Source organism: Mauremys mutica, chromosome 3 (assembly GCF_020497125.1).
Source record: "Mauremys mutica isolate MM-2020 ecotype Southern chromosome 3, ASM2049712v1, whole genome shotgun sequence".
NCBI lineage: Eukaryota > Metazoa > Chordata > Testudines > Geoemydidae > Mauremys > Mauremys mutica.
The window spans coordinates 139,037,513-139,051,623 of NC_059074.1; positions in this window are offsets into that span (position 1 = coordinate 139,037,513).

A 14,111-nucleotide genomic window follows, 5' to 3' on the forward strand; every position below is an offset into this window, starting at 1 on the left:
TAATCATGAATAATGTGATTGTAGCCTCCACTGGAGTCACTAGCCATGAGATGAGAAACTCCAGCCCTCATGCTATTTTTGGCCCTGCCAGGGGGAAAACCCCCTCTGATTGGCTGCCTGTCCTACCTCTTAGGGAAGAGCAGCCAATCAAAGCTGAGGCATAAGTCAGGCAGTGCTCTTCCTCTCCCTCCTCCCCTCTAACACCCCACCCCTCAGGAGTCTGAGCAATTTGGGGGGTAGAGGAAATGGAGCAGCTCCCTGCTCCCCCACTTCCTGGAAGCAATGGGTCAGTCTCCTCCCTGCTCCTCCTCTCTCCATCCCAGCAAAACCAGGCCTAGGAAAGGAGAAGGAGGGGAATAACTCTGGAATTCCAGCAGAGGCCAGGAAGTAAGGGGACCCTGCTGCAGATCCTCACCCCCAGGCGTGAGGGAAGGGGGAAAGAACCCCTGAAGCTGGAGGAGGAGCCGAGGTGCACTGAGGGGAAGGGGCAGATGTGGGGCTGGGGCAGCAGAACTGTTGTCCAAAGCAGATGTGTGGGATGGGGGCACAATTTATTGGTGGGCTGGTGAGATGCAGAATTAATTGTTGAGCTGGAGGGTGAGCAAATGTGGGGGGTGTAGAATGCAGAATTCATTCCTCCAACTATTGGGGTTTAGAGAAAGCTGGAAATTCCACACTATCAGGCTCTAGTGAGAGCTCCTGTGGCAGGAACCAGAATCACCTTACTTTGCACATTGGAGCACGGGCAAAACTCTCACCCATACACTTTAGCAGTTGGCTGGGGGAGTTAAAAAAGAGAGAGAAAGAGAGACCAAAAGATCTCTTTAAAAATATGATTTGGGACCAATATGATTTTTTGGGGGGAGGGGGTCCTGATCATTTTTGAATGTTTGGGGTTGGCAATACTGCTCTTATAGTTGTATATATTGATTTTTTTGGTATCCAGGCACTTCAGTCTATAGCCTACCCCAGGGCTCTTGCCTGTTCCCCATTGTGCCCTTAACTGCCCACCCTCCCAATGGATGGCCCCAGTCTTAGTTCCTTCTCTGTGCTCCCAAATTAACTCTTTTCCAATAACCAGCTTCTTCCTTCCTGCTAGTGCGTCCCTTTTTCTTGCCACCAGGGCTGCTTCCCCCTCTTCTGGAAGAGTTGTTTTGAACTGCTGCCTTTTTAAACAGACTGCAACTGAGGGAGGGAGGACTGCTTTAAGCCTAGCCTAAAAGCCCGAATAGGAAGCAATAAGAGGTACTGAAAATGTTAACGAGCACTTTAAGTGGAATAGAATCATGGGGAGTTTGTTATAAGACATCACAGTGGTGGTAGGGCTGCCTAAGCTATGATGGGGACTGTTTCAGCCCCTGCAGCAACCCAGCATGAGGAGGGCACGAAGGTTGTTTACAGCTACCTCTGCCAGACATCCCAGAGGTGCAGCACAAAACTGACAATCCAGGTATGGGGAAGAGCACCCCATATTTGCGCTTCTGGAAAGCGGATATGTGAATAGCTGTTTAATTTGGACCAGATTCCCCCTCATATATGCACATGCTTCCTTCAGTCTGTTTTTCCTAGGCAGATGGAGGCTGTAAGCTCTAGTGCATTAAATACTGAAACAGTTAATTAAAAACTTAAGGACACCACTAGTCACTCAAAGCATAAGTGTAATTCTCAACAGCATGATTGGACGTTATGTGTGTACAACAAGAAGAGAATAGAGTCCTTGAGGTGAGTCTTCACTTTCCATCATTTGTCTTATTAAACAGCATCACAGGCAGCATAGCCAGAGGTCAGCAAGTAGGGTCAACAATAAAAAAATACATTATTGGCAAAAGTCCTTTGGTTCTAGCTCCTGTTCACAATATAATAAAATTGTGGAAATGAAATGTTAAATGTCAGACAGTTTGGGTGAGTGTGAAAGTAGAGAAGTTCTATTTTTGTCTCAAGGACAGTAAATATGGCATCTCTCAGACTGATAAAAGCCTTGCATCATAAAAAGATATTTAAAGGAAGAACAATGTGGACTAATCATGTCTGAAAGAAATCCAAAAATATTCCATATTTCTTGTGACATTACTGTACCTTGTAAGCAGCTATTTGTATTTTCCTAACAAAATGCCTGACCATTATATAACCAAAAGGAGGAAGATTTTAAGTAGCTTCGAGCTCTTAACATTTGTCTAACAAGCACAGAGGCCAACATCCTCCTCATTCCCATTAGCCCTACTGCTCTTCTGGACAGTTTTCTATTGACTAATGAAACATGGTGCAGATAGTTTTTTGGAAAGTAATGTCCTATCATCTGGCTGTTTCCAGGCATTCTAGCTAATAGGAAACAGCAGCTCATATGGATTCCTTCAAACTATCAGATAGGATCACTGATCCTCAGCTACCCTGATGCCACCTCATGCTGCCCTCCCAGTGCAGTGTGGGCCTAAAAAGCCAAGGGGGTGTAGAGCTACCGTAATGGCTACTATACTAACCCACTCCTTACAGCTAGTCTAATTTAAGCTGGGGCCACCCAAATGCCTGGGAAGCACCCCCATGCTGAAAAAACACTTTAACACCACTATTCTGAAAGGGGCTGACCACACCAAAGCCAGGGATCAGGACAATTGACTCTGGCAACATGCAGAATTAAATATTTTTCATTGGGTATCAATCCAGCCATCAGGTTGCAATACCTAAACCCAAAGTAGGAATGGTTAATCAGGAATTCTTAAGAAAGTAAAATTCAAATAGCTCCACAAACTTCAGCTGGTGACAAACTTTCCTAACTTCAGGCATCAATTGACTATGTAAGTTCCTTAAAGAAAAGGCCGACCCATTATTATAACTTCACATCTTTGATTATAACCATTCCTCCAGGGGAATGTAGTAGAGAAAGAACTTCTCTATATATTATTTTCTTCCATCCTATGGAATTGTACCCCTACTATAAGATTCTATATAAATTCAAAAACTTAGCGAGTTTATCATTGTCTATTCAATACTGCAGGTTTGTTGAGTAATTTCTTTATAACCCTATTCAATTTCTAAATAACCATATTCATTTCTATATGACTTTTCAATCAAGGAAAAATTAAAAGTCATATGTACATAAAAGTTAACTATAATCTGGTTTGTAACTTTGATAACAGCTCATGTCTGTGCAGCACCCCAATATTACAGTCCTAACCCTCTCCTGATTATGTTGGTTTTAATATTTTCTCCAAAACAGTGGAAGCAAATTCAGCCATATTCTACTGTGACTGGACAATTCTCTTATTTATACAGTGAAAAAATGCCTCACAACAGCTAAATTTTAGGGACTTGGTCACACATACATGAAAGATGAAGGAAGACAAGTTTTCATACACATAAAACTTGTCCAAACAATTTGTAATGCAAAGAAAAAGAAGCAGCAACCCCAACTCCCAATTTTTCCTGAGATGATATCTAACCTGGCATGTTTCAGCTCAGAGTGAATGTTTATGCATGAGCTATGATGCCTGGATAAACCATTCAGAATGGAAGCTGTATAATCAACATTTGCAATTCCTATGTTCTCTCAGGTTACTCTGAGCCCTGCACTGTAACTGTAGTGCAGCATGGCTAGTAGTCGTCCTCCTTACTCTGAAAAAATGGGACTAGAACAGTAATTAGGGAGCTGCAGAGTAACTCATCCCTCCCACGCACTTCCCCAAAGCATGTAACGGCAGCTGCTTTTTATACTCCTGCACAGAAGTAATGGCTTTCTGCAGCATTGGAAGTGGATTTAAAAAACTTTTCTTGTACTATTGATAATGCACTAATTGGGACAGTGGGCATCTGAACATTCTCCTGCTCTCATCCCTGGCAACAAGAAACCAGGACTCCCCCTTCACATCCAACCCCCCACCAAATCCCAAATGACACTGTTCTACAGTAATGGGCCCACATACTGGAGTGTTGCTGTTGCTAGTTGTGGTTGTTTATTTTTAAGGTTTTCAAGCCTCTGTGGATATGTCTACATTGCAGCTGGGAGCTTTGATTCCCAGCACTGGTATCATAAGCACTGACTTTTGTTTTTGCCAGTAGGTGCTTTTGAAGAGGTGTGTGTTGAGGGTGGGGGGGAAACCTTCTGCCAGTTTTGGGGGGAGCCTATTTATACACTTTTCATATTTAGTTATTGCATGTCACTCATTGGTATCTTTACTTTTTTAATAATGATTCAATTGTTATGAACTACATAATTACATTATCATGAATTACAGTATATTAAAATCATTGCAATAATCTACAAGCTGTCTTCACTGATGTCCCATTTTAAAGACATGTCTGCTGATAGCTTTCTGGATGAAACTACAGTGAATCTTATTTATATCTAGGGTCCCTGGTATTGTTTTGTTACACGTTAAGGACAGCTACATTATTCAGTTGCATCCCATTGCTAACTAGAGATAACTTTTAAGTCTTCTGAAGATGGAGAAGGAGTTCAGAATGATACAGGCACACTGAGAAGGTGCAACAGGGTTCACTCACCACTCATCTCCTGCCAGCTGTCATGGGAATTAGCTCTGCATGTTAATGTGCCCCCTTTGGGTGGTACCTCACCACCATCACTCCTGCTCTAGGACCCATGTCTCTCCAAGCACTGCAGCAATATCTTCAGCAACACAGTCCTCGGGCCATGCCGCAGACTATGCTTTCCCCCTTTTGGGGGACCTGCTGTTCAGCCACTTCCCTTAGGGGCCACTACAGCAAATTGTCTGGCCACTTCCTTGCAGCCCAGCGTCCTCTTTGCCCTGCCTACAAACCCCAGCAGCCAGCCAGGATCAGTTCCAGGTTTCTGCTAGCAGCACTGCTCTGTCCAGGGTGCTGATAATTCGCTCAACACTCCAGAGAGACAGTCCTTTCTCTTTAGGCTCCCAGCAGAAAATGGCCCTCCTTTGCCCTGCAGCTCCCTTTTTAAATGGGCCTGCTTGGCCCTGATTGGCTGCCTCCCACGCAGCCTACCTAGGGCTCTATTAACCCCTTGGAGCCCATTGTGGGGCAGGCACCCCATCACAGAAGGATTCGTATGCATTTGCAGTACTCTGGAAACATAGAGCTTCCAGAATACTGCAAATGACTCCAACATCTTTTTATTCATGGCTAACAACTAATTTAGGCACCACCATTTTTTATGTATAGTTGGGATTATATTTTGCCATGTGCACTACTTTGCATTTAACATTGAATTTCATCTGCCATTTTGTTGCCAAGTCACCCAGTTTTGTGAGATTCCTGGACCAGTACACGCCCCTTGGGGGACACCACTATTTGATTCTCTCTGTTCTGAAAATGGACCATTTATTCCTATGTTTTGTTTCCTATCTTTTAACTGGAGTACCTAGGAATGCTTTCAGGATCATCTAAGGCTCCTTAATTTAATGACAAGTCTTTTGTTATCTTAATCACACTGGCTCCATTCATAAACAAACTCCCTACCCCAAGGAAAGAAGTTGTTAGCAGCACAGAACTCATCACATTCCACATTCAAGCTCTGACTCCTGGGTACTGGGCACCCACTATATTTTTTTTGGTGCTTGAGCCCCGGAGCAGCCATGGAGTCAGTGCCTATGACTGGTAGATAGTCTCATACTAGCTCAGCTTGAGCTAATGCACTAAAAATAGAAGCACAAACATTGCTGCACAGGTGCTTGCTTGGGCTAGCCACCCAAGCTCACCCCCAGAGCTAGGCTTGGACTCAGGCAGCTAGCCTGAGCTTCCACCTGTGCAGCTGTGATAAATGAAGAGAGAGAATGTGTCAGTGTGTGTGTTTGTAAAGGGGCAGGGGATAGCTCCCTTTAATGGACAGCCATAAAATCCCTCTTGGTAGCTGTTCTCTGTAAAGGGTTAAAAATCCCCCCCGTGTAAAGAAAAGGAAGGGGGCACCTGACCAAAAGAGCCTAATGGGAAGGTAAAACTTTTTAAAATTGGGAAAGAAACTTTCCCTTTGTCTGTTCTTCTGTCTGGGTTGCAGGGACACGGTACAGCAATGCTGTAAGTAGCTTTAAGACAGGTATGATTATAAATTATCAATTCATACCTCGAACCTAGTTATCTGAAGCCTCAGATATGTAAGTAAAATTAAGGAATGTCTAAAAAGACATGATTAGGTTTATTTCTGTTTATTTTTTAAGACTTGTGGACTCCTCTGTGATAACCCTGGATGCTTTTGTTTGCTTGTAACATTTAAGCTAACCCCCAAGAAAGCTATTTTGGGTGCTTAATTTTTGGAATTGCTCTTTTAAAATCAGTTCCAGATGTATTTTCTTCCTTTTTGTTTTTAATAAAATTTACCTTTTTTTAAGGACAGGGTTGGATTTTTTGGTGTCCTAAGAGGTTTGTGCATGTTGTTTGATTAGCTGGTAGCAACAGCTAATTTCCTTGGTTTTCTTTCTCAGCTCTTCCCCGGAGGGTGGGGGGCAAATGGGCTTAAGGGTACCCTACAGGGAGGAATTCCCAAGTGCTCCTTCCTGGGTCCAAGGTGTGTTTTTGCACTTGTGTGGTGGCAGCATTTACCAAGCCAAGTGAGAGAAAAGCTGTAACCTTGGGAGTTTAATACAAGCCTGGAGTGGCCAGTATTAATTTTTAAAATCCTTGTGGGCCCCCCGCTTCTGTACTCAAAGTGACAGAGTGAGAATTCAGCCTTGACAGCAGCAATATCCATATTACTACTTTTAGCATGTTAGTGCTAGATGAGGTGGTACAAGTCTGTCTACCTACCCTGGTTGCAATGCAGACATACAGTGGAAGGCTTTTTTCTGCTCTCCAATGAACAGGTAGATGATTTCTACTCTTTGCAACCGGTAGTAGTGTTTTGTTTCCATAAAATCCTGATATAAGCTAAGGGCCAAATATTGCTCCCACTGGAGCTAAAGGGAGCTTTACCATGGACTTCTATTGGAGCAGTGTTGAACCCTATCAATGGACAAAATTCTGCTTTAAATTCCTGTCAGTCTAGAGTAGCTCCCCTGGGTCAATGGGCATTATTTCAGATCTCAACTGGTGTTATGGAGAGTAGAATTTGGCCCAGTGCCTTTTCAATGATAGCAGCTTAATCTGTGTTTGTCCATGTTTGATTAGCTGTGAGGGTGTATTTGGTTACCTGACCACTGTCAGTCACTGGGAAGAAGTAAAGCTGCAGGAGTGTTACACTTTTAGATATGCAGTGAAATTTGCTACTATGTGTGGGATTTATTTACAATTCAATGGGAAACTGCAGAGTTGTTTCCAAACTCGCATGGCAAGTAGCAGGAAACCAATATATATTCATCCTCGCAGTGGTTGTTTGCTCATATATCTGTCCTGCCAGCTCTTATTCACAGTACTCTAGCTTGGACTGGCAATCTTCTATACCAATGTCATGGATATGTCTTGCAGTGTGCCCACTTCCCCTGAATACCCTGTTTAGTCCATCTAGATCTCATTGTGCATTATTTCCCAAAGCTTCAAATGATCGATGGCAAATACCAAAATCTTGGACCAAAAAGATGACATGAAACAGGCAGTCAAGTGCTGGCTAGAATTCACACAATTTCAATTATAATTCAGCCCTGTGCCATAAAGGGGAATTGCTCACTGTCACTGGTCTTTCTTCTGGCATTCCAGTGAATATGACAGGCTGGTAGACTGTGAACTATTTCCTCCCTCAGAGGGATTCAGAGTTTCTCTTCTGAGTAGACATCTGTGTAATTGGAAACTGGTGATATTGCCAGTCTCCATATATAAGGAGATTTTTGACATCAGCAACATTGCTGAATGATGTAGGTAACCAAATTCCCCCTCTCCTTTATTTGAATACATTAATATTACAAGCATATCCACCCAGAAGGAGCATGTGCTTTGGATCTGGAACAAAACACCTAAATATCTTGGGCCAGATTCTCAGCTGCATCCAGTATTTCCTGGTGGAAGCGGAGGGGAAAATGAGCCACAAAGGAGCTGACTGCTGTTACCAGCTTTTGGGGCTGCTTCTATATTGTCCCAAGCCCTAATATAGCTTAGAGCAGCTTTGGGGTTGCTACAAACTATGCCATTATATGAGCTAAGAATCGTTGGACTGCCATATTGCTTCAGCTACATCTAAGGTCCCCACCTTTCTAATTGCTGATAACTGGACCTCCAAGGCCGCGCTCCCAGTCCCACTTCTTCCCAAGACCCTGCCCCCATCATTTGCTCCTCTTCTCCCATCTCCCTGTCACTCACTGGATCGTCTCCACCTCCCTCCCACCCCCAGCTGGGCTTCCTCTGCTCCAGGGCTGGGATGGGAGCTGCTGCAGCCTGAAGAAGAGCCTGCCTGCCGGTAGGAGGCAGCCCCGGCTAAGCAGGGACTGACACAGATTAATGATCCAGCACCTTCCCCCACCCCACAGTCACCGGACTTTTGGTGTCTGGTCAGTACATCTGACTGGACACTGCCAGGTCCACTTTTTGACCAGATTTTCTGGTAAAAAAGCAGGCACCTGGCAACCCTAAATGGCACTCTTGACACAGAAGCCAAAACCCAGACTATCTGGGTAAAATCTGGATGGGTAGTAACCCTAGCTGCATCCCCAGTATATCCCCTATGTTGAAATTGTAAGGGATGGTGCTGTCAGAGAGCGATGCTGGCTCAATGCAAGCTGGAGACTCTCCCAAACCAGTTTGGGAGATCCAGCTGCTTTCTGGCCCCTTTGTATCACCAGAGCAGTGCAAAGTGAATGGATCACAGCAGAGGATCTTGCCTCCTGTGCATCTCATCCATTTACAGATTGAAGCACCCTTATTAAAATTGATGATCCTTCCTCCAAGGACTTGTTGAAATGCCTTTGCGGTGACAGGATTTTCCCCAATATACAATAGCCCTGAAATATTTTTCACATCTGTAGCACAGACTTGAGCTCTTGTATTTTAAACTGGAAGAAGTAACTCTCCCTTGCTTAAACCATGTAAAATATTTTGACTATTATATAAAAGGAGTCCAATCTCTCTATCTCTTGCTTAAATTTAAATATTAAAAGTTTTAAAGTGTTTCCCTGCAAATTACTGCAGTCTTTTTCTTTTTTCATATACCCAGTCCCACCTGCAACAAAGTACATTTTACTCACTTCCACTATTATAGCAGGGGATCCCAGTTCCACAGGGCTCTGCCTTCCATCTTAGGCTCACTATTCTTTTTAGGATAACTGAGTCTCTTGAGAAAAACACAGCAGAGTCCCCCTGCAAAATACCAGTGGACACAATTAAAAAGGGAAAGACCCCATACCATTAAATCTTCATGTAGTAATGGTTACTTACACATCTCCCAAGACTGATGTAAGGACTAGCTAGTTTATGCATGCACATCACTTTGAAGATGTACATATCTATTGTGACAATGTCAACAGACAGCTACAAGAGAGTGTAGGAAGGCAGATGTTAGTCTTAGAATGTTAAAGGCCCTCTTCCCTATATGAAGGGGTTACCTCAGGTCAATTAGGAACACCTGGATCCATTTAAGGGCTGCCTGAGACCTTTTAAAACCAGGAGGGAGAGAGTGAGACAAGCAGCTATCAGGCTAGTAGTAATAGGGAAGTAAGCCACTGCAGGAGGGGAGGCTGCACTTCTCCCCATAGGGGAGGCAGACAAGCCTGAGCACCTGCTAGGGGAAGGACTGATATCCTGGGACAAACTACAGGGTGACACCCAGACCCAGCAAGGAGGTAGGGGAAGGTATCACCCTTTGTTTTTGTGTTTATGGGACTATTCCCCTTTTGTTTGGTGGAGGATCACCCCGTAGGCCTACCCAGAAAATACGGCCAAAGAAGCACAGAAGGGGGGAGGACATATGCTGCCCAGAGTGCGGTGGGGCTGATTTACCCCACGCCTGCCATCACCAGAGGGGGACGTGCTTGGTCTGGTGAGACTAAGGAGGTGCTTTGTCACACTATATACACAATAGATGACTTTTTAAGATACTTGTAAAAGCTTTAAATAAGACCTAACTATGTTTCCTTCTTCCCAATTCGGAGCCCCCCACATGAACATTTATAAACCATATGGGAGAGGCCAACTTATACCCTGGATGAATTTGGTCCAATTTGTCTCATTTAACTTGATTTTATAAAGCCACATTCTGCCATAACTCACTAAATCCAAGAGGTGCAAGTCAAGACCAGATGTCTCTCTTAAATAGCAGACTTCTTTTCTTACATGGCTTTTCATAGCCATCACATCTCCAGATAGCTGTCATGTTCTTTTCATTCCCTCTTTAAAACTCAAGAAGGTTGGAAGCAGGTATATTTGTTTCAGAGGAAGAGAAAGCTAGATCTTGTTAAAAATACAAACCTATTCCTATCAACCACATGCTATTATACTCACAGGTACTCGAGAATAAGTGCATGGATTTAAAAGATCTGCTCTTTTCAAACATACACAGACTAGAAATTCATCCCAGTCCTACGTATGTAAAGCATTCAAGGGCAAGGCTAGAGTTCAGTTCTAAGATGGGGGAAAGAGAATCAAAATGCAATTTAAGCCATTTAATTGGTGAGTCCAATGATATCCACAAATAGCTCATCTACTTCGGTCTGAGGCTCGTGAAGCCAGCTGTATGTTAGTGAACACTTCACTTGCAGCAATCACACAGAAATAGGTAGAATTTGTGTCTTTATTTCCCTCTAAAATGTATGCTGGCTGTACTTTGTTTCAATCTAAGCCTCCAGGGCATATACTGTAACACTTTCTTTTAAGTGAAAGGCTAGATAGGTTTTCCAAATGGTGTAATGGGCTAATTTGCTACCTTAATTCAAACTACTGGGTTTTTTTAAGGGTTTTCTTGTCTTCAGAACAAACTCCCATAAAAGATTAACTTTAACCTTCAAATCAGAACTCATAGCATTCTAGAGAGATCTCAGCTGAAGACAAATAAATGTTTTCCAGATGATCTGAATAACTTTTCGCCCCATGTATGCTATGTCATTTTATTCTGTATTACAGAGATGGAGTATCTATAATATGCAATTGATCTCTTCTTCCCTGAACAGAGCTGCAGTCGAGTTCCAAAGCATGTGTGTTCTAACTTGTCCTCAGCATTACTTACATTGTGGTTTTCTTTGTACAACAAAACAGCCACCAAACAACTAAGACCCACATTTTCCAAAGCAGGCAGAGATTTGGGATGCCTCCATTTTTAGAAGCCCAGCTTGAGACACCTTAGGCTTGGTGTACAGGTGCTGAATAGAAATAAGTGAAATTTTTTTGGCAAATATTTATTCCCCTTCTTGCCCCACCCCCCTGAAAAATGGAATTTTGGGTCAGCTGAAACCGTTCACAAATTTGAGTTGAATCTAGCAAATAGTTTCGGGCAAATAAATATGGAGGGTGGGGGGAAATATTCCAAAAAATGTTAAAGAAACATTACGACTTCCTGTTTCAAAATGTTTTATTTAAAGGTTTAGCAGGATTTAACTTTTTTTAAAAAGGGGTAAAAAAAACTCCCCAAAACTAAGTTTAGTTTCAGGTCAAATAAAATGTTTTGTTGGACCCAAAACTAAATTTTCTTCAATTTTTTGCTTTGGCAAGACCAACCAGAAAATTGCTGGTTTTGGTTGATCCAAAATTAAAGCTTTTCTGGGTACTTTTTTTTTTTTTGGTTTGGCCACCACCCCAAAAAAATAAATTCTTCACCCAGCTCTAGTGTGAACAGAGCACACCAATTTCAATTAGAGAGTTATAGAAGCTCAGTGCTGAAAAATTAGGACCAAACTTTCTTGAATTGGGCATCCAAAACCAAAGGCACCCAAATCTGTGGCTACTTTTGAAAATGTTGGCATAGAGAAAGCAGTCCATATTTAGGTTAATTAGGCCTCTCTCTACTAAGAGATTTTAAAGAGCAGCTTTGTGTTGTTATGAAACAAAGGCATAAATGTCCTATATGCACCCTTGGTTTAACTCCATTGAACTCAATGGGATTACACCAAGTATTGTTCACTGAAACCATGAACTGTGGGGAATGAGCTCTGTCTAATTCTAGCAAACATTTTAAGTTTAAAGTGTAGCTCTCTGAAAATAGGGAGATTATAATGGAAATACTTACTAAGCCTTATAACAAACAGTGATGCTATTACAGAAAAAGCAAAGACGTTAAAGAAATTAATAATTTAAAGTATGGTGAGTGGGGATCTGGGGCTTGCCCTGCTCTGATGCTCCAGCTGGGGAGCAGGGTTGGGGCTGCTACACGTGGCTTCTGAAAGCCATGGCATGGCCTCACTCTGGCTCCTACGCACTCCAATGGGAGCTGCGGGTACGGTACCTGCAGATGGGGCAGTGTGCAGAGACGCCTGGCTGCGCCTCTGCATAGGAACCGGAGAAGGGACATGCTGCTGCTTCTGGGAGCCATTTGAGGTAAGTGCTCCCTGGAGCCTCCAGCCCTGATCCCCCCCCTCCTACCCTCCAAACCCCTTGATCCCAGCCTGGAGCACCCTCCTGCACCCCAAACTCCTCATCCCCAGCCCCACCCCAGAGCCTGCACCCCTAGCTGGAGCCTGCACCCCAACCCCCTGCCCCAACCCTGATCCCCTTCCCACCCTCCAAACCACTCAGTCCCAGCCCAAAGCACCCTCCTATACCCCAAACTCCTCATCCCCAGCCCCACCCCTCCCGCACCCCCACCCCAACTTTGTGAGCCTATCATACAATCTCTCTATTCCCAGATGTGGCCCTCGGGCCAAAAAGTTTGCCAACTGCTGACTTAAACGGTAGAGTCAATAGACTCTGTGTGGATTTAAGTATCTTTAAGGTGAAATTATTTAAAATACTTCAAACAAACATGTGTGAGGAAGTTGTGATCTTCAGTACATGTAGTTTCCAAAGCTATGCAAGCTTTCCTTCTAAGGAGGCTGCAATTAATGTTCATTTTCCCTACAGTTGCTAGATTCACAGTGCCTGTAGGAAGGTAAATGTAACTGCAAGTATCAGACTGGGGTTTGTACAGTTAGAATGTTTAGGTTATCCTGATTGTTACTGCCACAATGTTAACAGTAATTTGTGTTTGTGATCCCGGTGCCGGGTACTCAGCTTCACTTATTGTGCACAAAACAAAATTCTTTTGAACATGTATGAAAACATAAAAATTAAAGACAAGGGTTTTTTTTTGTTTTTTTTAAAGGATTTAAGCTTCCTTATAACACTTATTTCTCTCTTAACGTTGCTGCTCACAGAGCACATTACTCCTCTGCTTCACTGACTATCACCCCCCATTGTCATTTCCAGGTGTGGTTTTTATGTAGTGTGATCAGAGATTCTACAGAGAACCCTAACAGATTGAGAGAATTCAATGTGTTGTCATTTGATTGGTAAAGCACTATGTGATTTAAGGCTGAGATATCTTAGAAACTATGTCTGTCTTTCTTGAAATTGTCTGAGATGCTGTCACTGAGTGCCTAATTCTTACATCTTTTAGGGAGGTAGAGCTCTTAGAAGAGGTTTCTCCATTCTGGGGCTTACTTCTCGTTAGTCTGACAAACTTCAAATCTGTTGACCTCCAGAGCATGCTACAACAACACAGGCTTGCAAGGCTCTCTATCTGAGGGGATAAACGTAAAAGAAACCTCTTGGAGAGGTTATTGAGCTCTTGAGTTGCCATTTTGTCAGGGGTTTTTTTATGTTGTAGTTCTTGATTTCAGTGAGAGAAGGCCTGCCACAAAACTATCCTTCTCATTTAAATATAAATGTGAGGTCACAGTTAAATTTAATTCTCAGACAATAATTGTCAACATAATTCTCACGCACCAGGGACCAATAGGCAAGCTCTCACTTAGCTAGTTTAGAATGTTGCCTGTTAACAAGACTCTTAATCTTACTGGATTTATTGTCTGCTTGACCTTCTGATGACCTTGTCTTAGGGTAAGGTTGTACTTGTTAACTTTTTTCTGTAAATGTTTTTCTGTAATCAATGCAGTTATAGATGAGTTCTTGCACCATGCATGAGCAACTGAGAAAATGAAATGAAGACTGAAGATTAGAGAGAGACAATTATGAAATAGGAAGCAATTCAATTGTGAAATTGCAGTGAGGTACTATCATATACCATACAATACAGTATTACATGAGCCTGAAGGGGTGATGGTTTAGAATAGCAGAGAGTATAT